This window comes from Dromiciops gliroides, chromosome 4, assembly GCF_019393635.1.
Source record: "Dromiciops gliroides isolate mDroGli1 chromosome 4, mDroGli1.pri, whole genome shotgun sequence".
NCBI classification, from domain to species: Eukaryota; Metazoa; Chordata; class Mammalia; order Microbiotheria; family Microbiotheriidae; genus Dromiciops; species Dromiciops gliroides.
Window position 1 is genome coordinate 187766320 of NC_057864.1, and position 26132 is coordinate 187792451.

A 26132-nucleotide genomic window follows, 5' to 3' on the forward strand; every position below is an offset into this window, starting at 1 on the left:
TTCCAATAGCTGTGCCGTGCTATGCTTGGGAGGAGATGCAAAATTTAGATAAGACATGGTCCCTAACTCCATTAAGGTTATAGTTAGGGAGAGGGAGAAGACACATGGATATCCCCATATTGATCAGATGTAATAAGAGCTAATATTTATATAGTGCTTAGTATGTGCCAAACACTGTGCTGAGTATTTTACAATTATTATCTCATTTGGTTCTCATGACAACCCTGGGAGGTAGGTGCTATTATTATCCCCATTTTACCATTGGGGAAACTGAGGCAAACAGGTTAAGTGACCTGCCTAAGGTCACACAGCTTTGTTGTTCAGTCATGCCCAACTCTTCAGGACCCCATGGACCCCATATTATCCATGGGGTTTTCCTGGCAAAAATACTGGAGTGGTTTGTCGTTTCCTTATCCAGTAGATTAAGGCAAGTAGGTTAATTGATTTGCTCAGGGTCATACAGCTAGTAAGTGTCTGAGGCCAAATTTGAACTCAGATCTTCCTGACTCCAGGCCCAGCACTCTATTCACTGAGCTGCATACATGTGGAAATGTGAGAAAATAATAGGGTTTGGGGAATGCCCACATGGTAGATACTTAATAAATGCATGTTAATCCAAGTCAGGAGAAAGTTTCTGGCAGATGAGAATATATTTATATATCAACATTTATATATCAATAGCTGACATTTATTTAGGGCTTTAAAGTTGACATCTTATATGAATGATCCTTGAAACAACCCTGTGGGCTCAGAACAACAGATGTTGTAAGCTCCATCTTACAGGTGAGAAACTATAGAGGTGAAGGGACTTGTAGGGTCACATAGCTAGAAAACCTCAAGAGGCTGAACCCCAGTTCTGTCCCAATTCTGAAAGGGACCCGAGAGGTCATTGAATCCAACCCTTTTGTTTATAGAAGAGGTCATTCTGACTCGAAGACTGTCAAAGTCTTGATGATTCCCAGTCCAGCACTCTCTATTTACTACACCAGGCTGCCTCAGTGACCAGTCAAGTGTTGGAGCTCCAGAACTTTGGTGATTAATGAGTTTAGAGAGGCAGCTTGGCAAAGTAGATCTCTGAGAGCTGGTTTTAAAGTCAAGAACCTTAGACACATATTGGCTATTTGACCCTGGAGGAGTCACTTATGCCCAGTTGCCTCAAACAAAAAACAAAAACCCACCACCACAACAAAAGAACTCATTAGGCATGCTGAATATATCTGTATTCTAATGGCCATATTCAAGTTATTCATTCAAGCCTCCCTGAAGGGCTTTCTGGTGACACCTTTCTCATAATAATAAGCCCTGTCATAGGACATCTACTCTGGGAAGCTAGGGACTTGCTTGAGGTACCAGCTTCTCTACAAATTGGCTTCTTCCCCGAATCTTCCTCTTCCTCCTTTGCCCTGTCCCCAAAGAGAGCTGGAACCACTTGTATCTTCTGAAACTCAGTCAGAAGAACTAAGATCTCTCCCAAGCTTTCACAAAAGCACAGATCATCAAATAATTATTCTCCACTAAAGAGGATCGAGCATCTTATACAAATGAGACTGAATCCTGGGTTACATTGATTTTTTAAAAAATCACTTCCTGAGTGGTCAATTTGGGGAATGGACTTTTGGGCATGTAGGTTAATCCTAAAAAGAGTCACAGGCAAGCCAAAATAATGGATATTTCTTTTTTTTTGGCTGGGCAATGGGGGTTAAGTGACTTGCCCAGGGTCACACAGCTAGTAAGTGTCAAGTGTCTGAGGCCAGATTTGAACTCAGGTCCTCCTGACTCCAGGGCTGGTGCTCTATCCACTGTACCACCTAGCTGCCCCTGGATATTTCTTTTTAAAATAATTCTATTTGACTTGGGCATATATAATCTTAAACCCACTGGCCCAGCCACTCTCACATCTGCTTTTCTCTACCCAAATCTGTGTGGTCCTGCTTTGGGGGAGAGGCTTCCAAGGGTTACCACAGATAAATGGAAGTGTATACTGTACTTTTTTTTTTTTTGTGGGGCAATGAGGGTTAAGTGACTTGCCCAGGGTCATACAGCTAATAAGTGTCAAGTATCTGAGGCAGGATTTAAACTCAGGTCCTCCTGAATCCAGGGCCAGTGTTTTATCCACTGTGCCACCTAGCTGCCCCTGTATATTGTACTTAAAGAACTGTTTGAGTAATAAGACAGGATTTCTGCTCTCTCTCTCTCCAGGGCAGAAGGTCTATGTGAGTTTATCATGGATGGATGGATGGATGGATGGAAGGAAGGAAGGAAGGATAGAGGGAGGGAGAGAGATGAGATAGAGCACTTGTTAAAAGTTTACCCTGGGGACATAAATGCAAAAAAACAAGATCTTTCCCAACCCTCAAAGAGCTTAGATTTTAATAGAAGACTTAACATAAAGGAAATCTGGAAAGGGAGAGGAGGCTAAATGCATGAGGATGAGGCTCCTGGTGAGGTGGAGCAGTCCAGAGAGTGAGTTTAGCAGAGAGTGGGCCCCAGGTGAAAGGGTGCTGCTAGCCAGAGAATTATCAATCAATCAATCTCAAGTCAAGTGATGTTGTTGCTGTTGTTCACACTTTCTGACCCCTTTTTGGGTGTTTTTCTTGGAGTGATTTCCCATTTCCATTTCCAGCTCATTTTACACATTCAGAAAGGGAGGCAAACAGAGTTAAGTGACTCATCCACTGGGTCACACAGCTAGTATATGAGGTCACATTGGAACCCAGGTCTTTCCTAACTCCAGGACAGGTACTCTATCCACTTCACCTTTTAGCTGCCCCAAATAAATCAACAAGCAGGTATTGAGCACCACTATGTGCCAGACAATGTGATAAGTGTTGGAGGTACAAAGAAAGGCAAAAAACCCCAGTCTATCTATGCTCTTGAGGAGCTGGAAGTTGAATGGAAGACAAAGTAGTCTCACTATATATAGACATTTTGCATATGTTTATATATTAATTTTAAAATTTATATAAATTTCTAATAAGCTCAATAATTTAAAAATAGATATATTTATAAGTTAAATATATGAGCTGTAAAATTGTATATATGTGTATATGTACACTATACATATGTATCAGCTATTATTATTTTTTTTTTTGCGGGGCAATGGGGGTTAAGTGACTTGCCCAGGGTCACACAGCTAGTAAGTGTCAAGTGTCTGAGGCCAGATTTGAACTCAGGTCCTCCTGACTCCAGGGCCAGTGCTTTATCCACTGAGCCACCTAGCCGCCCCTGTATCAGCTATTATTAATAAGGATGTGGCCTTTGATAAGGAGGTAAGTTGACAATCCAAAAAACATCCAAATAAGGTCATAGGAAAATGCTCGGAGCAGCAAAGCTCACAGAAGAATGTACTGAAATCATTTTCTAACCAAGAATGGCTTGGAAGGTCAGAAGGAGGGAGCTGCTGTGCTGATATAGGAGTTGAGCCCAACCCCACAATCACCCTGACAGATCCAGTGCCAGGGAGGCCTCACCAGAGAAGGAGACCCCCAGAGCCTCTGAATCAGTTGAAGCGCCAGTGTCATCTGGAACTAAGATCACAGTCTGGTGAGAGGGCTGAGCCCTTGGCAGGGGGTTGACTACAGAGGTCTATGCTGGTACTGAGGCAGAACTTGGGTTTTTCACCCCTGCTGAGAACCAAGAGGCAGGCTTGAGTAGCAGTGGCCCAGGTGGGGGAGGGGCACAGGCTCCTCAAAGCTGACAACCACAACACACAAAGCTGGTTGATTAGCAAGTTGGTCTGGGGTCATCTAAGACCAGGGAACAGGCCAGGCAAGTGAAGAACCTGATCCTCCTTAATTCATACCACCTGGGACTTCTTAAGCTTGGGATACTGCAGTTTGGAAACAGTGCCCCACTTTAAGGAGCTAAAAGTCAAGTAAAAGAAAGGAAAGATGAGCAGACAGAGAAAGGTGAGGACCATAGAAAGTTTCTTCAGTAACAAGGAAGACCGAGGTACACCCTCAGAGGAAGATGTCAGCATCAGGGCCCCTATATCTAAAGCTTCCAAGAAAAATGCGAATTGGTCTCAGGCCATAGAGGTGCTCAAAAAGGACTTTGAAGATAAAGTTAGAGAGGTAGAGGAAAAATGGAAAGAGAAATGAGGGTGATGCAGGAAAGACATGAGAAAAAAGTCAACAGCTTGAAAAGCCAAATGGAAAAGCTCTCTGATGAAACTAATTGCCTAAGAATTAGGATTGAACAAATGGAAGCCAGCGACTTTATGAGAAACCAAGACACAATAAAGCAAATCCAAATGAATAAAAAATAGAGGGCGATGTGAAATATCTTCTGGGAAAAACTGCTGACCTGGAAAATAGGTCCAGGAGATGATAATTTGAAAATTATTGGTCTACCTGAAAACCATGATCAAGGAAAGAGCTTAGACATCATCTTCGAAGATATTCTCAGGGAAAATTGCCCTGAAATTCTAGAAGAAGAAGCTAAAATAGAAATTGAAAGAATCCACTGATCACCTCCAGAAAGAGACCCCAAAAGGAAAACTCCTAGGAATATTATAGCCAAAATCCAGAGCTCTCAGGTTAAGGAGAAAATATTGCAAGCTGCCAAAAAGAAAGAATTCAAGTACTGTGGAGCCCCAGTTAGGATAGCACAGGATCTAGCAGTTTCTACATTAAAGGACCAGAGGGCATGGAATATGATATTCCAGAGGGCAAAGGAAATGGGATTACAACCAAGAATCACCTACCCAGCAAAACTCAGCATTATCTTTCAGCGGAAAAAAATGGGATTTTAATGAAAAAGAAGACTTTCAGATATTTGTGATGAAAAGACCTGATCTGAATGGCAAATTTGACTTTCAAATACAAGACCCTAGAGAACTATAAAAAAATTGTAGTTGGGGGACATACCTGGGGTTGTACAGTGGGTGACTGTCTTGTGTCTGAGGCTGGGTTTTGGCTGGGATCCCCCTGGCTCCAGGGGTGATGCTTTGTCCACTGTTTCACCTAGCTGCCCCATGATGACATCCTTAGGGTTAAATTGAGGGGTGAGGGGAATGCACTGAGGGAGGGGGAAGGGGAGAAGGTGAAATCCTACATGAAAGAAACAGGAAAAGGCTTATGGAGTGGGGGAAGAGATGGAAGAGAGGAGCAGGGCAGTAAATGAATTTTACACTCATCAGAAAAGGCTCAAAGACCTTAAACTCATCAGAGTTGGCTCAAAGAGGGACTAACACACACACCCAACTGGGTGGAGTAATCTATTTAATCTGGGCAGTAAATGAGCCTAACACTCAGCAGAATTAGCTCAAAGACCTCAATCTCAGTAGAATTGGCTCAGGGAAGGAATAATGTACACACTCAATTGGGTGGAGTAATCTCTCTAACCCTGCAGGAAAATAGGAGGGGAAGGGGATAAAGAGAGAAGGACAAAATAAGGAAGGGCAGAGTGGGGGAGGGGACAGACAGAAGCAGATCCTTTTGAGGAGTGATGGGATGAAAGAAGATGGATAATAGAATAAATATCATGGGGAAGGAAATAGGATGGAAGGGAAACAGTTAACAATAGTAATCATGAAAAAGAGAAAAGGGGGAAAATTGTACAAAAAATATTGATAGCAACTCTTTGTGGAGGCTAAGAATTGAGAATCAAGGGAATGTCCATCAATTGAGGAATGATGGGAAAAGCTGTGCTATATGAGTGTGGTGGAATGGTCATGTGCTATAGGAAATGACAAACAGGATGATCCCAGAAAAACCTGGAAAGACTTATGAACATTATAATGAAATGAGCAGAGTTGGGAGGACATTGTGCATAGTGACAGCAGTATTGTTCAGTGAGCAAATGTGAATGACTTAACTACTCTCAGCAATGCAATGATCCAAGAAAATCCCAAGGAACTAATGAGGAAGTTTACTATTCACCCCCATGGAAAGAACTGATAAAAAGAACACTTGTGGATTGTACATATATTAACCTGGTTGCAATCTTGTGGAGGGGGGAAGAAAGGGAGGGAGGGAGGGAGAAAATTTGGAACTCTAAATCTTATGAAAATTAATGTTGAAAACTACCCTTACATGTAACTGGAAAAAATAAAATAAATGTTTGTTGCTAATAAAAAAAATAAAGATAAGGAGGTAAGTTTTTTTGTTTGTTTGTTTTTCTCTGAAAGGCAGGATACTATAGTAGAAAGCACCCTGGCTTTCAAGACAAAGGAACTGGTTTGATTCTGGGCTTCTGTTACTTATTGCTTGTGAGACCTTAACAACTCTGAGTCTCAGTTTCTCCATCTGTCAAATGGGAATAAGAATACTATCACCACCTATTTCACAAGGCTCATTTAGGTTTGTAAAACATTTGATGCACATGATTTCATTTGATCCTCAAAACAACATGAGGTCAGAGCTGTTATCTCCTTTTTTCGGGTGTGGAAACTGTGACTGAGGAATCTTTAAGTAATTTGCCTGTTATTGCACTGCTAGTAAACGTTTTGAGGCAGTATTTGAATTCATGTCTTAGTGGTTCCAAGTCTAGCACCACATCTGCCATTTCATTCTGCTTTGTTAGTGTTAAACTCAACCATATCCATACAGTACTTTGTCATCGTAAAGTGCTTTATAACCCTCTGTTGTTGTTGTTGTGATTGGACTCATATCATAATTCCTCAGCTTTCTCTGATGGGGTTCAAATAGAAATTTCCGAAGATAAACCATTACCCTCTGACTATTCTGGCATATTTCTTGTTCTGTGGACTATGGAATAAAATAGAATTTTTTTAATTTTTTTTTTTTTTTTTTTTTTTTTTTGCAATTGACCATTAATTTTGTTGTGGGAGGAACATAATGTTATGGGAGAAGCTCCAACTGGGATCAGGAAAGCTAACTCACCCAAAGAATTGGAGGCTCACAGCAAATCTTTTAAAATAGATTTATTAGGAGAGAGGAATACATGGCCAGGATGTAGTTAAGATGGAGACTGCCTCCCCAAATAAGAAAAGAGTTGATGTTATTATGTATGTTTACAGACAAAGAAAGCTACATGCCAAGGAAAGGGATTGCAAAACTACTGGGGAGGTGGGGCCTGGAGATTGAGTATTGGGCTATCAGTAAAATAGGCGGCACACATCCTGCTGACGTGCAAGGAGTCCATATCTAGAACATATGGAACTTAGATATCATCTTTGTTTCTTGCAGACCTTGGTGTGCTTATCAGTGCTTACATCATAGATGGAACTGTCTCTGAATATTCCAGGGTCTAAGTGGCCTGGCTATACCACATTCTGAAGGTGGGATACAGAGCTGTTTTTCCCTACTGGATTCTTTGGTTTTAATGTCTAAAGTTAAAGGATTCTTCAGGGGTTGGGGTCTCTAAGTTTTTTGGGGTCTCTAAGTTTCTCGGGATCCCTGCATCCCACTATAATTTTATATTAAGCAGATAGGCCCAGGAAAAAAAGGAAACTTTTACCCTACCCACATTAGCCCTAGGAGGAGAGGGGATAGAGATTCAGGACTGAATGGGTGAAAGGCCTGTGTCAGGAGACCACAGAGCAGTGGAAAGGACAAAGGTGATAAAGAAGCATTTCCAGAAACCAAGTTATGAGTTATTGTCATTATGGGAATCATCACACAGAGGGCAGCTAGGTTGGTTGTGCAGTGGATAGAGCTCTGGGTCTGGAGTCAGGAAGACCTGAGTTCATATCTGATAAGTTTACTGCCCTGGGCAAGTCACTTAACCTTGTTTGTTTGAGAGCAGGCAGGGATTTTTCTCCCCTTCTTTCTATCCCTAGCTCTTAGCATGGTGCCTTAATAGATTCTTAATATACACTTGTTGACTTGACTACTCTTCTTCCTGTACTCTATGTCCCACTACCCATAGAACACCAGCCTTTCCCTACAACAACCCTTAAAACCTGTCTCCTTTGGGTGAGGATCAATAGAGGTCATTGAGACAGAAAGATGAAATAGCTGAGTTCAGGAAGGCCTGGCACAGATATGCAACACAGTAGTGAAAAGAGTCTTCAATTATCTAGAAATCTGCCTGGACAAAAGCAGAGAAGCTTATAGTTTCTTAACCTGACTGAAAAATAATTCTTCTAAATATGGAAGAACCAACAAGGGAACGTTCTTATTCTCAATTTGATTCTCACCAAGAGGTAGGAAGTGATTGTTAAAAGTAGAAATGATGGGAATCTTGGGGAGAAGCATCCACTCCATCTTATAACTTGTGAAAGAGAAAGGGCAGAAGAAGGTTGGGTATTTTGGGAGAGCAGTTTTCAAAGGATTCAGAGAAAAGATAGAATTCCATGTACTAAAATTCTACAGAGGAAGCCAGGCCAGAAAGGACAGATGCTGTCAAGAATGAAATTCTGGAGACACAAAGAAACATTTCTTGTGAGGAAGATAGGAGGTAGTTGTTTAGAGAGAACAATATGGTCACCCAGGGAACTTTTTAAAAAACACATACAGAAAATGGCAGCAAGGACAGGTAAGGGAAGATGAATATAAAGGCACAGCATGGTCCAGTAAGAATAGTGTCAGAATGAGCTGAGAGCACTGAGGATAACAAAGATCCTTTTTGTTAAAACTCTATTGGGGAAAAGAGAAGACTTGAAGAAATAGGGTTGCCATTTAGGGCAGACAGGGACAATAAATGATGGGGCGTGGGTGGGAAGCAAAGTAGATCAACTCCATTTTGTTTCTGTTTTTGCAACCAGGAAGAATGATCTTTGGACTGGAAAGGACAGAAGAAAAATGACTAATATGGTGCTGATACTCAAGATAATTGGAAGGACAGGAAGACAGAACCTAGTCCTACTTGATAAGTTTAAGTCACCAGGTCCATATATCTCAAGATACTGAGAAATAAACAAATGGATATGATGGCTGAGCCAATATCATTGATCTTTTAAAGGTCATGGAGAACAGAAGAGGTACTGCAAGGCTAGAGAAGGCAAATGGCCCACTTTATTTTAAAAGGAGGGGGTTGGGAGAGGTGCAGTGAATTCTGAAAAATATAAGCCAGTGAGCCTGATTATGGTTTCTGTACAATTCTAGAATGTATTATGAAAGGGATGGTTAGTGAAAGTGGTGATCACAGAGTCCCAGCATGGATTCTTTAAGAGTAGATCACATAGGGGCAGCTAGGTGGCCCAGTGGATAAAGCACCAGCCCTGGATTCAGGAGGAGCTGAGTTCAATTCCGGCTTCAGACACTTGACACTTAACTAGCTGTGTGACACTGGGCAAGTCACTTAACTTTCATTTCCCTGCCCCCCCCCCCCAAAAAAATCATATGCTTAATCTCATCAGAATTGGATCAAGGAGGGAATAACATACACACTCAATTTGGTGGAGTAATTTATCTAACCCTGTGGGAAAATAGAAGGGGAAGGGGAGAAAGAGAGAGGGGCAAAAGAAGGGAGGGAACATTGGAGGGGAGGGGGCTGTCAGAAGCAAATCCCTTTTGAGGAGGGATAGGGTTGAAGAAGATAGGTAATAGAGTACATATCATGGGGAAGGGAATAGGATGGAGGGACACAGTTAAGAATAGTAATTATAAAAAAGGGAAAAAAATTATACAAAAATATTTATAGCAACTCTTTGTGGTGGCTAAGAATTGGGAATCAAAAGAATATCCATCAATTGGGGAATGACTGAAGAAGCTGTGGTATATGATTGTAATGGAATATTATTGTGCTATAAGAAATGACAAGCAGGATGATTTCAGAAAAACCTGGAAAGAATCATATGAACTGATGTATAGTGAAGTGAGCAGAATCGGAGGACATTGTTCACGGTGACAGCAGTATTGTTCTATGAGCAATTGTGAATGACTTGACTACTCTCAGCGATGCAATGATCCAAGACTATCAATCTCACAGGGCTAATGATGAAGCATACTATCCAATCCCAGAGAAAGAACTGATACTGATTGAACACAGACTAAAAAAAAAAGAGTACTTGTGGATTGTACATATAGAACCTATATCAGATTGGTTGCTGTCTTGTGGAAGGGAGAAGGAAAGGGAGGGAGGGAGAAAAATTTGGAACTCTAAATCTCATGAAAATGAATGTTGAAAACTACCTTTATGTGTAACTGGAAAAAATAAAATAAATATTTGTTACAAGAATAGATCATGTGATGGATAGATCTCAAGATAGGGAAAAAAAGACATACATTTTTGGATATGGCCAGTGCAGGAATCTGCATGATTTGATTAGGCATATTTGTTGAGGAGGTGCTAAGGACAGGCCTGACTTAAGTAAATACCTTGTTAGTTCAGGTTCAATGTCGGAAGGAAATGGAGCACTCCTAAGTAATTCAACAGTTAACCAAAGAAGGGAGACTAACTTAGCCATATAAGAGAAAGCAAACTTGACACCACTACCACCAATCCCCAATTCCATATGGAAATACTTTTAGTAGGGCAGGGCAGGGCAGTCACTATAGCCTGCCTTCTCCCTACCTCCTAGTCTTGGGACATTTGACAAGTGTAAAGGACTCAGGCTCATGTGGTTGGGCTTTTTTTTTTTTTAAGCCTCTTAGGTGACCAGGAAGCTACATCAATCAAACCAGAGATTACCAGTAAACTGCATCAGAGGAGGTGCAGTTTGCCCCTTAGGAAGGAAGGAAATAAGCATTTATTAGGTGCCTATTTGCCAGGCACTGGACTTTACAATTTTTATATCATTTGATCTTCATAACAACCCTGGAAGGTAGGTACTATTCTGATCCCCATTTTACAGTTGAGGAAACTGAGGCTGAAGGAGGTTAAGTGACTTGCCCAGGGTCACACAAGTAGTCTGAGGTCACATGTGAACTCATATCTTCCTGACTCCACCCATGCTTTACCCACTTTACCAGATGACTCAGAAGCCAATTGACACCCCTGGGAAAATTAAATCCTAGTGATTTGCCACTTAACCTAACCCATTAGGGAAGGGTGGGGAGGAGAGGAAGAGGAAACCCTGGTAGACATTTCCCATAACACAAGAATTATCTTTTTCTTTCATTTTGGTCAATTGAGGGTGGAGGGAAGAGGGAGAGAAAATAAATGCTTGTTAATTGGAAAAAATAATAAAAATTTAAAAGAACAGACCATGCCAGAATCACCTCATTTCCTTTTTTGAGTTTCTTATTAGACTGCTAGTTCGAAGGAATCCTTTAGATACAGTTTACCTGGATTCTAGGAAACCATTTGGCAAAGTCTCTCATGCTATTATTGTGGAAAAAAGATAAAAAGATGGACAGATGTGGGCTGGACAGCAGTATGTTTAGACAGATTCAGATGTGTTTGGATGGCTGACCCTCCCCCCCAAAAAATCATCATCATCAACTTCATTAGTTCAGCATCAGCTTCAAAGGAGGCCTCTAGTAGAGGCTCTTGGGACTGGTGCTTGGCCTTGTTCTGTTGAACATTTTTACTAGTGAATTAGATAAATAACCATGTGTAGATTGACATAAGGCTTGGAGGGAAAGCTAACACTTTGGGTGCATAATCAAAATCCAAAAATATTTTCCCAGGCTAGAATATTGGCCAGATCTAATATGATGAAATTTCATGGGGATAAATATTGTCTTACACTTGTGGTTTTTAAAAATCAACACCACCCATACAAGATGGAGGAGGCATGGGTGGATGGTAATTCCACCTGAAAAAGATATAAGGATTTCATTAGATTACAAACTCAAGGTGACTCCACTGTGGGACACACTGATAATTCTGTTCCCTGGTGATCAGTGATATGGGTACTCCCTCCAACACAGCAAATCACAGCCTGTCCAACAACTTCTCATCCTATGTGACTCTCCCCGTCCTTCAGTAATTCCTCCACAGGGGGTCCATCCAACATTCTGGGGGCCTTCCTCTGCATCTCTTGACTTTGCATAAATACCAAGGGAATGTGTGTACTGCCCATCGATTATCTTTCACCCTTGCTACATGACAGGCCCAATTATTTCTTTCTTTTCTTTTTTTTGGTGAGGCAATTGGGGTTAAGTGACTTGCCCAGGGTCACACAGCTAGTAAGTGTCAAGTGTCTGAGGCCAGATTTGAACTCAGGTCCTCCTGAATTCAGGGCCAATGTTCTATCCACTATGCCACCTAGCTGCCCCCCCTCTCCCCGCCCCCTGCCTTTTTTTTTTTTAGGCCCAGCTCCTTCTGGCTATATATCTCTCTGATAATATTTTTACCCAGTTTTTCCTGTACAATTCTTCCTGGTAATATTTGACAAGCCACTATTGTAATACTTTAGAAACTGTGGCATTTTGTGACCTGCAGCCACACAGGACTCTCCATGGCCCCATTTAGAGTTGAAGTGATTTGGCATTTTCTTCTCTAAATTAGTTTACAAATGAAGAAATTGAAGCAAACAGGGAAAAGTGACTTATCCAGCATCACCCAAGCTTCTGAGGCCAAATCTGAACTCAGAAAGATGAATCTTCCTGACTTTAGGCCCAGCACTCTATCCACTGTGCCACCTCATTGCCCATGAATACTAATATAAAAAATATAGGCCTTTGTTTCAGGAAAAAGCTTGGGGTCATAAAAACAGTAATTTCCTAGTCTTGTTCTATAGGCTCCTTTTTAATTCTGAGACCAGGTAGGGTTTCTGTTCAAGATATTGTACTGATAGACCAGCTCTCTCAGTTGTCCATTCAACTGCATATCATAGTTGAACAACTGACATTCTCCATTCATATGGTTTTGTGTGAATAGTGTGATAAAATAATGGGATTTAGCAGATACTCAAAGGCCCATCTGGAGATTAATCTAAACTGATTGAATTAAGTGAGAGTGACTGACTGCTGATTAGCCTACTTCAGGTTAACTAGATTGTAAGCACACCTGGCTAGCCCTTAAGAAGGTATTGTTCTCAGAAGCTAAGGACTTTGAAATTAACTCAGACCACCTTCAAGTCCAGTGAGCCAATGGATTTGGATAATGCCTACCAATCATCTTGAAGCAGTGTGTAAGGTGATGTGTTTACTTGCTCAAAGAAGATTATGTAATAATGGCTAATATTATCAGTTATTTACATTCATTTATCATTTATATGTCATTATACTCTGGGTATGGTTTGGAATTATTGTATATATTACAAATATATCCCCAGTTATGCAGCATAACATGCATTTTTACCATCATACTGTCTTTGGTGAAATTAATATGAGATTTATGAATTATGGAAACTTATCATTTCAGAGACTAACTACTCTTACAGTGAGTTTGATGCAGGCCCTGGAGAGAATATATGTACAACGCTTAATGCCCAAAGACTGGTGCTAAAGCTTCTAATTTAAGGTGACCACACATTTAGGTTTTAAACATCACAATAGTTAGGCCATACTTGTTTGGATGATTAAAAAACTCATTTAGGAGAATTTACAATGCTCTGGGACTCAATGTAATCAGCATGCTACCAGCTACCTACATGAGCATGTGGAGGATGTCACAACCTGTAGGGAATTCCTCTTAAATTTGAACTGTCTGCCAGATATCATCCATGACAGTGGCAAGAGCCCCTTTGTTAAGAATACAATCTGGGGGCAGCCAGGTATTGCAGTGGATAAAGCACCAGCCCTGGATTCAAGAGGACCTGAGTTTAAATCCGACCTCAGACACTTGACACTTACTAGCTGTGTGACCCTGGGCAAGTCACTTAACCCTCATTGCCCTGCTCCCCCCCCAAAAAACAACTGAAAAGGATTAGATGAAATTAATAACCAGAGCGTCTTTGAACCATAACTTTAATATATGCAAGGAAGACAACTTGTCGAAGAACTTTTAAGGTTGCAATTTGTTCCACAGAATCAAGTTGTTTGTTTTTAATAGTTGACAAATAACACACAACAAAATTTTGTAATTAAATGCACATTTCACTCAATTATATGACTGGTTTACTGTGAAATATAATTTTCAAAAGTTTGTTTTCTCTGTTCCCTTCTAATACCTTCATCAAGGATGTCCTCAATATTCATGTAGATTAGTCTTACGAAAATTGCATAGAAGTGGAAAAATAGACATACAAGTCAGTGGATACTGACATTTTCTTAGTCTTTTTTTTTTGGAGGGGGTGATAAAAAGCTTTGATTTTTTTTCTCTGAGTCTTGAGTATTCTCTCTTCTTTCAGATATACTGAGAATCTATTTCTTTACACTGTCATAATTATGATGTCACAGACCTGCTCTGTGCCTATTTCGTCCAGTCCAGTGTTTCTTCCTAGTTTTGTTTTCCTTAATGTCCCTTCTTCTTGGAATCCATCAGGGATTAATGTTAGAGTCTAGGAGTAGTGTCCCTGCTGTCACAATGGAGAAAATGTTTCACACTATAGTTTTTACAGATCTTTTCTTTTTCATCTGGCTTGTCCTCTCAATTCCATCTTTACATCACCTCAGGGTCATTCTCTTTTGTTTGGTAGCTCATTACGCTTCCTTTAAGCTTGTTTTTCCCTTCACTGCTTCTGTTTTATGAGGCAATACTGTTCGTGATCTTCCTACATCCTCCTCCATAAAATTTTACAAATATGTTTATATTCTAAACCAATATTGTCCTTGGTTGTTTTATCTCTCCACTTGACATTCCTCTCCAGGCTACACCGCTGACTCATCTCCATAAGTCTTTACCAGGCCACAGAAACCTCTTCATTCAGGAAGTTTGTTCCAACCCTGGACTACTTGGAAGTCCTTCCTACCCTTCTCCCCCCTCCCCCAAACCCCTCTCTCCCCATTGCATCCTCTGAATGATTGGTTGGTTAGGAGAACAGCCAGGGCCAGGCCAGTCGTGTCTTTATTCATCTCCATGTTGCACTCCCAGTTCATCTCCACTGGACTTTCTCTATCATGACCCACTTTCAGTCTACCTTTCCAGCTCACTTTTATGTATTAGTCCTCTCCATTAGAATATAAGCTCCTTAGGGGGTAGCTAGGTGGCACAGTGGGTAAAGCACCAGCCCTGGATTCAGGAGGACCTGAGTTCAAATCCAGCCTCAGACACTTAACACTTACTAGCTGTGTGACCCATGGCAAGTCATTTAGCCCTCATTGCTCTGCCCTCCCCCCAAAAATAAAGGCAGGGAAAAAGAAAAGAATATAATCTCCTTAAGGGTAGGGGCTGTTCTTCTTTCTTCTAGTATTTGTATTTTCCAAGGTTTAGTAGCAGAATGCCTGGCCCATTTTTGTTGTAGTTGTCCTGTAGACTCTTTTTATAGCTGAAGAAACAGAGGACCAAGAACATTAAATGACTTGCTCAAAGCCACATAGGCTGTAGTCACCTTGTCCCTGGAGTTTTACAACTTGGAAGTGATGTAGGAGGCAAAAAAGGGTTTAACAAAAAAACCTAAGCCCCAAGCTCTAATTTAGATCTGAGCTCTAAGAGGAATTCAGACCCCAGTTAATGGATAACTTAAGATTTGGGAAACAAGTCAGGGTCTAGGTTCTCTTACCCACATAAATCACCACCCATAACAAGAACATATAGAGGCAGGTCATAAAGACTTTAACAATAACAACAATATACTGACAGGGTATAGAAATTCTACTGATAAATGAAGATATTTTGAAAACAACATGGGAATCAAAAAGTGACATATGCAGAAATTGCCAAATTTGTCCTCAGATTCACCTTATGATGTGTAAACCCCCAAAACATACCTCCAGGGAAAAAGGTACCCACCTGGGGGGTTGGTTTAGGACCCCAGGAACTCCAAATTAGGATAAGCCCTCCCCTGTACCTCCCAAAGGTGGAGAATATTATAATGAGAAGGACAGGCCCTCCCCTGTACCTCCCTAAAGCAGAGATTATTATAATAAGACTGATAATCAATTTAGCCATACTATAAATATAACTGTCTTTTCTTTCCTTATTCAAGGGATATCTTTCCACTTTTCTGGTTCTCTCCCTGTGTTCACTCACAGTTTTGCAATATAACTTGGGAAACTGAGCTACTGAGTCTTGTAATTCTTTTGGAACGACTCATGATCAATTTGACCCTAATTCCATCCCACATCAGAAGTTATTAGATTCTTGGAGTGTAGCTGGTTACTCTATTTATTTTGCATATTATATATATTAATTTCCAGATTATCTATAGGATATATATCTAATCCTTTTGTTGTTAAGTTGTTTCAGTCATGTCTGCCTCTTTGTGACCCTATTTGGGGTTTTCTTGGCAAAGATACTGCAGTGGTTTGCCATTTCCTTCTCCAGCTCATTTGACAGATGAGGAAACTGAGGCAAACAGGGTTAAGTGACTTGCCCAGGGTCACACAGCTAGTAAGTGTCTGAGACCGGGTTTGAATTCAGGTCTTCCTGACTACAGAGAGTCTGGCAGGACTCATAACAACAACAACAACATTGGTTGTTCACCAGCTCTAGTGCCTCTTGACTATCTTTGTTTCTTTGGGGGTTTTTTGTGTTTTTTTTAAGGACAATGGGGGGTAAGTGACTTGCCCAGGGTCACAAAGCTAGTAAGTGTCAAGTGTCTGAGGTCGAATTTGAACTCAGGTACTCCTGAATCCAGGGCCGGTGCTTTATCCACTGCGCCACCTAGCCGCCCCCCCTCTTGACTATCTTTGAAAAGAAAGTTTCCATAATCATAGGGTCACATGTCTAGAGCTGGAAGGAACTTTGGAAGCTGTCCATCTAAACTGCCACTTTACAAATGAAAGAATGAAGGCCCTGTGTAATGATTTGCCCAAGTAACAGAAATGAGATTTCAATCAATCAATCAAACAAACATTTATTATGTGCCACGTACCTAAGAGACAAAACACAACCCCTGGCATCAAGGAGCTTACAGTCTAATGGGGGAGAAAATATATAAGCAAATATATGCAAAGCAAGTTACATACAGGATAAATAGAACATAATTAACAGAGAGAAAGCACTGGAATATGAGGGGTTAGAGGAGGGTCTGTCCACTGTCGAATGCTGCTTCCCTTCCAGGGGGCTTTGGTGTGGTTTATATGCCTCTGACTGGTCTTATTTCTGACAGACTAAGTTTTCCATCCAATTTTTTTTTCTACCTTTGAAGTCACTGAGTAGTACCATAATCATGTCTCTACATAATTTCTCCACTTCCTCTTCCACTACAACAGATTTGGATTTCATTTCAATGATAGTTTCACATATGCTGAAATCATCTTCCTTTGGCAATTATGTATTCAATGAGTAATACCTGATGAGATGACACAGCATCCTATGAAATGAGATTTCTTGTTACCTTTGTACACACAATAAAACCAACTCTAGCATCTTTATTTGCATATGCGAGGCAGAGCCCTAAGCCTTCCTTCCATTGAGCAACTTACTTTCCTTTTGTCATTTGGTTTCATTAGCAGTAAGAGTGTTAAACTTAATAAAAGTCAATTCTTCAAAGGCAAGCCCACCAGCAGGTCCCTGGACAAAGATCTCACATTTAGCACATCATCAGTTGTTCAGTTTTACAAAGAACCTAAAAACACTGTGGTTCTTAGCACCCTTTGCCTCCTTCTCCACCACGCCCCTACTTTCGACACCCAAACCAAAGGCAGTCATTCAACCCTGTGGCCTATTTTGTAATTTTGTGTGTTTTGGTTTGTTTGTTTGGCTGGTTTTTGATTGCTCTGGCTAAAAGACATCACTATTCATCTATAGAGAAAGAACTGATGCTATCTGAATATAGATTGAAGTATTTAAAAAATAAATAAATAAATAAAATAAAAGACATCACTAAACAACCAACCTCTTGTGAAGAGCCTTTCCATACTTTAGCTAGGCTGGTCCTCAGAAAGCAGACCTCAAGAAAGGGAAAGGAATAATCATTTGTCTTTATTTATTTTCCCAATATTCACTTTTTTCAGGGAAAGGTGGTGGTGTGGATAATGGAGGGATAAGCAACACATCTAGGGAATGGGAAATGGAAAAGATGCATCCAAACTGGGAGGATGGGGACTAATAGATAAAAGAACCAGAGTTGTAGGGTGGGGGATTGTGGGTAATGGGGAGAAAAAAATTCAGTCAAAGGGCTGGAAAGGGAGGGGGGGAGTATCAGAAACTAAGGGATCCTAAGTAAGGAGGAGAAAAGCATCAGGATAGGGAAGTGGAGCAGTTGTAGGTAAGCAAGGGGAAAGCATGGGAAACAGGGATTGTGAATAACTAGGAGAAAAGCTTCAGAATCTGGGGAGAATGGGAAAAACATCTGTTCCAGGTGGTATTGTTTTGTTTTGGTTTTTGGATGAGGCAATTAGGGTTAAGTGACTTGTCCAGGGTCACACAGCTAGTAAGTGTCAAGGGTCTGAGGCCAGATTTGAACTCAGGTCCTCCTGAGTCCAGGGCTGGTGCTCTATCCACTGCGCCACCTAGCTGCCCCCGTATTGTTTTTATTTGTTTTTTTTTGTTGTTTTTTATTTTTTTAGTGAGGCAACTGGGGTTAAGTGACTTGCCCAGGGTCACACAGCTAGTAAGTGTCAAGTGTCTGAGGCTGGATTTGAACTCAGTACTCCTGAATCCAGGACCAGTGCTTTATCCACTGCTCCACCTAGCTGCCCCCCCATTGTTTTTAATGGGGAGACGAGCACTAAGAAGGGGTGGGGTGGGAGGAAGCCCCAGAAGGTGATGGAGGGGACAGGAGGGATCCTAGAGAAGAGTTCAAGTTCTGAGCTCCAAGTCCTGGCTCTGCTGGGACTCCAAAGGAGGTGAGTGCCTCACTGGAGTCAATCACCTTTGTGAGAGGGACTTTGTCAGCTCTGGGGGATCTACCTTCAATGGTGGACAGAGCCAGAAGGGTTTGGCCAGTGTAACAGGTGACCATGATGATCAAACACACTGGAGGCAGGGGCTAGACAAAAGTGTCCCAGGTAGTGGGGCAGCTAGGTGACGAAGTAGATAGAGCACCGGCCCTGAATTCAGGAGGACCTGAGTTCAAATCCAGCCTAGGACACTTGACACTTACTGTGTGACCCTGGGCAAGTCACTTAACCCTCATTGCCCCACAAAAACACAAATAAAAAAGTGTTCCAGGCCAAGACAGCATCAGAGATGCTGAAGAACGGGCCACCAAGTGCCATGGGTCTCCCACGGGCCAGTGCCCACCATAGCATTAGGTCCAGGCACTAAGAAACCATAAGGAGACCAAGGTTGGGTGGGAGGTGGGGCTGCAGGAGCCCAAAGGAGAACCCCCAGGGGGCCAATCGGTTCAGGACCCAGCTCAGGGCCCCAAGGTAGAAGAGGTGAATCAGGGCAGAAGCTGCCACACCAAAGAGGAGTTGTTCCAGTCTGATGAGGAAGATGTCACCCAGGGCAGAGAAGAGCATGCTTACCCAGAGGCATCTGATACTGGGCCCTGGGGGGTATGAACAAAGAGTGCTAGGCAGAGGATGGGGAAACATTTTATCAGGGCAGCCAGACGAGGAAGTAGAGGTCACAGGAGGCAAAGAAAGGCACCACATTTAGGGCCAACACAGCCTCTGCCAAGAGCCAAGAGCCAAGAATCTGGTATGTGCCAGAGATTTCCTTCCATGAGCCTCCATGTTTGTCCAGAACCCCTAGAGTTGTGTGACCTGAAACCCCATCTTTTTTTTTTTTTTTTAGGTAATTAAGGTTAAGTAACTTGCCCAGGGCCACATAGATAGTGTCTGAGGCCATATTTGAACTTAGGTCCTCTGGACTCCAGGTAGGGTGCTCTATGCATTGAACCACTAGTTTCCTAAGAAACCCTGTCCTCTTGGAGATGAGCCTTCAGCTTTGGTATTCATCACCTCCTCAGCATCCTCAGTTGCCTTTCCCCTCTGATTGGAGGGCTAGAGAATGGAGCCTGAAAAAGCATTTATATAATACCTATTGTATGCTAAGCTCTTTTTACAAACATGTGTATTTGATCCTTTTATCCTTCTGAAAAGTCCTGAGAGGTAGGTACTGTTATTATTCCCAATTTACTGAGAAAACTGAGGCAAACAGAGGTTAAATGACTTGGCCAGAGGTCACACAGCTATAGTAAGTGTCTCAGGCCAGATTCAAACTCAAGTCTTTCTGACTACTGCCCCTGTACTCTACTGTACTCATAGCCTCTATGGTATTGTTTTTCTTTTGTTTTGTTTTAATAAAGTATTTTATTTATTTTTTTTTCCTGTTACATGTAAAGGTAGTTCTCAACTTTTGTTTATACAATACAAGCTTTCCAATTTCAAATTTCAGATTTTTCTCCCTCCCTCCCCGCTCCCCCAGACAGCAGGTAATCTGATATAGGGTATATATATATATAACATTAAACACATTTCTGCATTAGTCATGTTATAAGAGAAAAATCAGAGCAATGACGAAAAACCTCAAAATAGAAATACAACAGCACCCAAAACAAAAGAAATAGTATGGTTCATTCAGCATCTATACTCCACAGTTCTTTTTTTTTTTTTCCTGGATTTGGAGATCCTCCTCTTTATGGTATTGTTGTGGGAATGCAGTGGGACCCCACGAAACCTAAAGATCCCAACCCCAAGGCTAAGGGAAAGGCAGCACTGTCTCCCACCTCAGGAATGGGTGTTGCTTACCATGACCCTAGTACACTGATAAGAAATACCAAGTTCTGCAAGATGATATTGTGTTAAGATAATGGATTTAGCAGATACTCAGGGACCCACCTGGAGATTTAAACGATTGAATTGGATAAGGCGGCTGACTGGATTATTGACTCCTAGTTAACTAGGAGTAAGCACATCTGGCTGGTACTTAAGAAAGCATGGTTCTCAGAAACTAAGAATTTTGAACTTTGACCACCTTTCGGCCCAGTCAACCAATCAGCTTGAAGAACCTCCCATTTCTGGGAGGGGACAGGAAGGAGGAAGCTGAGCTTGGGCAGGAAGCTCACTCTCTTTTGGTTCCTGGCATCTCGGTAGTGGGAGGGGACTTCACAGAGGAGTTGAGGAAAGAAAGATAGGATTGCCAGGTTGTAGGAATTCTGTTCTCAATATTTCTCTTTCTTTTACTATCTTTCAATAAACCCTTAAAAACCTAAACTCGTTTATCAGTGATTTTAGTCAGTTCCCCCCAAAACTTGGGGGACAGATTAGAACCTACATTTAGATATTTAAATTACACAATATGCAAGATATGGATGGGTACTACATATCTTACTGATACCCCGTTATTCAAAGATTCCCACATAATTATCTTGCCCTTACCTCCCCTTTCTTTGTTTTGTAAAGATACAAAAGACTTGGTCTTCTCTTACTCTAGTGCAACAATTCTCCATAGTGATCTGTCCCCTGACCATTTATTCCTCTCTTTTTTTATTTTACAAGATTTAAATCTTTTTAAATCTTTTATTTTAAATCTCTTTTTTATTTTACAAGATTCATGATGATCCTCCAATTCTTTGGGTGAGCTAGCCCTCCCCCCCATCTAGGTCACAAGTCCCTCCCAAACAGTATGGTAGAAACTGCCAAAACTTGGACTCCTCTGGGAGCCCAGGATCATCTTCACTCAGCACCAAGACACTGGAGTAGAACTCTATGGAGAAATAGCATGACATAACAGCTAAAAATCCCCAAACCAAACCAAACCAAACCCAAAACCATGACTAGGGAGATAAAGCTCTGCTCTTCTCTGCATTGCTTAGATAATATTTGGAAGCTTGTTTTCAGTTCTGAGCACAACATTTTGAGGAGGGTGCTTACAAACCAAAGTTCATTAGAAGGCAGGCAAGATGGTGGAGAGCCTCAAGGACATGCCCCATAAGGATCCATTGAAGTTGTTGTTCAGACATTTCAGTTGTGTCTGACTCTTCATGAGCCCTTTTGCGGTTTTCTTGGCAGAGATACTGGGGTGGTTTAACATTTCCTTTTCCAACTCATTTGACAGATGAGGAAACTGATGCAAACAGGGTTAAGTGGCTTGCCCAGGGTCACTCACCTAGTATCTGATGTTGGATTTGAATTCAGGTCTTCCTGACCACAAGCCTGTCGCTCTGTCTACTACACACCACCTACTTGCCTTTCTCCTGTGTATACTTTCCTCTATTTTCTGTTTTGCTATGATTCAGATAAATGGGAATTTCTCTGCTAATTGCTATGCGTGCTCATTGTGAAACTGGTATTTGATGAGAAAGGGGTCAAGCCTTGGATATAAAGCTTGGGGTCCTTCCTCCTTTCCCTGTAATGAAACAGTGATTGGAAGTTAGCCTGAACCTGAAAACCACATCTCCTAGACTAGTAATATTTAAAGGACCAGATGCATGTAATTCTCAGAAGAGAGCAAAGTCAACAAACTTCTGGCCCCAGTTTTTTCCTTCCCCTCCTGGAGGGAACTAAAATCTCCTTTGGAGAAGGGTCAGGGGTGAGGAGGGGATGGAGAAGAGGCTGAAGATGTCTATTCTGCCTCCCTTTGAACCACACAACCACTACATGTGGGGGCAGCCCCTCAGCATACTTACTTACCTGTTTGAACTTGGGCAAATCAATTAACCTCCTTAGGCCTTACTGTCTTCATCTGTAAAATGAGGTAACTGACCAAGAAGGTCTTTGAAGTTTCTTCTGGCTCTGGGTCTATGACTCTATGAAATATCTGAAGAGGTGTCCTACAGAAGCAGAATCAGAGTCGTTCTACTTGGTCCCCCAAAGCTAAGAGAAATGGGTAGAAGTTGTAAAGAAGCAAAATGAGACTCGATGCAGCAAGAAACTTCCTAAGTACTAGAGGCATGATTGGGACTGCCTTGTGAGATGGGGTGAGGGGGAGGCTCCCCTCTATCCCGGCTGAAAGTCTTCAAGCAGAAGGGTGGATGGAACCTAAGCTCTCTCTGGGTCTCTCATCCTGTGAGAACACTTTGTAAACCTTCAAGTGCAATATCAAGGAGTCCCTTCTGTTGTTATTTTCCTGCTGCTGCAGTTTCAAGGAAGGACCAAATCACTTGCTATCTGACTTTTATTTGTCCGTGGCCGGACAGAGCCTGCTGCCATATTCCTTTACCTGGGCATAATTCTCAAATGATTTTGGCCCCAAATTTGGTGAACAGGGCTGGGAGAGGGGATTCCTGTAAATCTCCTCTCACTTTAGTTTGATAATCACTGGTTTAGACCCTGGGTAAAACACCAAAGGGAGGGAATCCCGGGCCAAACCCACTCTCTGGGAGGTGCCACCCCATTCAGGGGATAATGACAGGCTCTGGATCCCCTGTTCTGTCCCGGAGGCACAGATTACAGGGTGAGGTTTTCAGGAGAGCTATATTGGGCTGAGGATCAGGGTTACAGTCTGCCCACGTTCCAGTACAGCTCTGCCTGCTCTTTGGGAAGGGGGCTAATTGGTGTCTCCAGGGCTTTCTTAAGAGTGCCACATAACTCAAGATAAAAGGGAGCAAGGGGAGATTTTAAAAAAAGCCCCATGTTATGGGAGGGTAGTTTGGGATATTTAGTATAACCACAAATAGTAGAAGGGTAGGGGCTGGGGGGGGTGGGGAGAGGAAACCTAGATTGGACAAATGGCAACTCCCAGAATAGAGTGACCCGGAGCAGGCAGTCTGACAGCCTACAGAGATACATCAGAGGCCATCCTGAGAAGGCCCCTGCAATACCCCATGCCCTGCCAAGAGGCAGAGGCAAGGTGACCACATTGAGGGATTAAAGACAGAGAAAAGGCTGATTCATCCCTGTCCAAGGCAGCCTTGAAAGGGGACGGCATCTCCTCTCCCTGAATCTTTGTGGAGAAATAAGGAGGAGACCTGTCTTTTTTTGCTTTCCACCCATCAGGGGAGAGATTTTCAAGATTTGGAAACTCTGCTCCCCTGACCTGGCACAGAATCATAGGATTTTGGGCTAGAAAGAATCTTCACGATCATGTATATAGTTCAGTCTTCTTATGTTACAGCAGAAGCGGCCGTCCCTTACACAAGGGGAGAGTCTTGCCTACTAAGGTCAAGGGTCTTCCTTCTCTCCTTCCTCTTGGCTTCCCAAGTTTCCCTCAGGTCTCAGTTAAAGCCTTACTTTCTGCAAGATGAATCTCCTAGTCTTCCCCAACCTTAGTGCCTTCCCTCTGAGACTACCCTCAATTTATCCTGCCGATAGCTTGTTTGTACATAGTTGGGGGTTTTTTGTTGGTTGGTTTGTTTTTGTTTTTGTTGAGGCAATTGGGGTTAAGTGACTTGCCCAAGGTCACACAGCTAGTAAGCGTCAAGTGTCTGAGGCTGGATTTGAACTCAGGTCCTCCTGGTTCCAGGGCTGGTGCTCTATCCACTGCACCACCTAGCTGCCCCTGTGCATAGTTGTTTACATGTCATTTCCCCCATTAGATGATGAGCTCCTTGAGAGCAGGGGTCATTTTGGTTTTTTGTCTTTACTTCCTTGGCACATACTGAGTGTGCTTAAAAATGCTAGTGGACTGACACTAGTAAGTAGTAGGTAGGAGAGTTGTAATTTGAACCCATCATGGGGATATGATCATAGATGTATTAGATTGTGAACTCCTTGAGGGCAGGGACTGTCTTTTGCCTCTTTTTGTATCCCCAGTGCCTAGCATAGTGCCCAGCACTTAGTAGGCCCTTAGTAAGTGTTGATTGATTGATTAATTTAGAGGTGAAAGGGACCAAAGAGGCCATCTAGTCCAACTTCTTTGTTTTGTAATTGAACTTGGTAAATCCTTTCTTCTTTCTATTGTCACCTGAATAAAGGATGATATTCCTTGGCAAGGCATGAAATGATTAACTCTTGGGTGAACCTTTTGGTTCAAGGCTAAGGTCACATGCCTGAGCTATGTAACAAAGAAACCTGAAAGACAGACAAGAAGAGAGGATAGAGAGGAGGGCTACACATAGAGATGGATCATTGGAAATCATGAAGCTCGGGGAAGGCAGTGAGAGAGAAGCAGCAGTGGAGTGATGGGAATTCCTAGTCTGAGCATGGGAACCTGGGTCAATCCAGGAGTTGTGGGAGATGGACCCCAACACAACAAAGGATGTTTTTACAACAGAGCATGGAATGAACTATGATAAAGAAGAACAAATCTAGACTTGCCCTTCACTGGTATGGAGACCATAAATATCTGGCAGAAGGGAATTGACTACCAACCCCCAGTTTTTTCTTTGCTTAAAATGGTTTCAATTGCAGGTTGGTACTGTCAAGCTATGGCAATTATATAGGATTATAGATACAGAGCTAGAAGGGACCTTCTTGTTTCTGTTGAGTCATTTTACAGTCATCCCTGTCTCTTCCTGACCCCATTTAGGGGTTTGGGGTGGGTTTTTTTTTTGGTTTTATTTTGTTTTTTGGTGAGGCAATTGGGGTTAAGTGACTTGCCCAGGGTCACACAGGTAGTATCAAGTGTCTGAAGCTGGATTTGAACTCAGGTACTCCTGACTCCAGGGCTGGTGCTTTATCCACTGCACCACCTACCTGCCCCAAACACTGATTTAGGGTTTTCTTAGCAAAGATACTGGACTGGTTTTGCCATTTCCTTCTCCAGCTCATTTGACAGATGAGGAAACTGTGGCAAAACAGGGTTAAGCAACTTGCCCATGGTCACACAACTAGGAAGTGTCTGAGGCTGGATTTGAACTTGGGTGTTCCTGACTCCAGGAATGCTCTGTTCACTGTGCTAACTAGCTGCCCTGGAAGGAACCTTACAAGTCACCTACTTTGATCCCTTAATTAATTAATTAATTTTTTTTTTTTTGCAGGGCAATGAGGGTTAAGTGATTTGCCCAGGGTCACACAGCTAGTAAGTGCCCAGTGTCTGAGGCCAGATTTGAACTCAAGTCCCCCTGAATCCAGGGCTGGTGTTTTATCCACTGCGCCACCTAGCTGCCTCTGATCCTTTTATTTTATTTTTAATTAAAAAAAAAAATTTTTTTTTTAGTGAGGCAATTGGGGTTAAGTGACTTGCCTAGGGTAACACAGCTAGTACGTGTTAAGTGTCTGAGGCCGGATTTGTTTTTGTCTTTTTATGTGTGGGTTTTTTTAGTGAGGCAATTGGGGTTAAGTGACTTGCCCAGGGCCACACAGCTAGTAAATGTTTAAGTGTCTGAGGCTGGATTTGAACTCAGGTCGTCCTGAATCCAGGGCTGGTGCTCTATCCACTGCGCCACCTAGCTGCTCGTGATCCCTTTATTTTAAATTTGAGAATGCATAGCTTCCAAGAAGGGGAGTCACTAATGCAAGGTTACACAGTAAGTGAGTTGATTTTCTAATCCAGGTCCCGTGATTTCAAATCTAGTA

General features: G+C 42.1%; 1 protein-coding gene and 1 pseudogene across 1 annotated transcript in view; both read right to left on the reverse strand.

Annotated features, from left to right (window-relative positions):
* The window catches only part of GNGT2 (G protein subunit gamma transducin 2), a 76690-nt gene that overhangs the window by 35228 nt on the left and 15330 nt on the right, over positions 1–26132 (reverse strand). The window lies entirely within an intron of this gene.
* LOC122754823 overlaps positions 18515–26132 on the reverse strand; it is a 31545-nt pseudogene continuing 23927 nt past the window's right edge.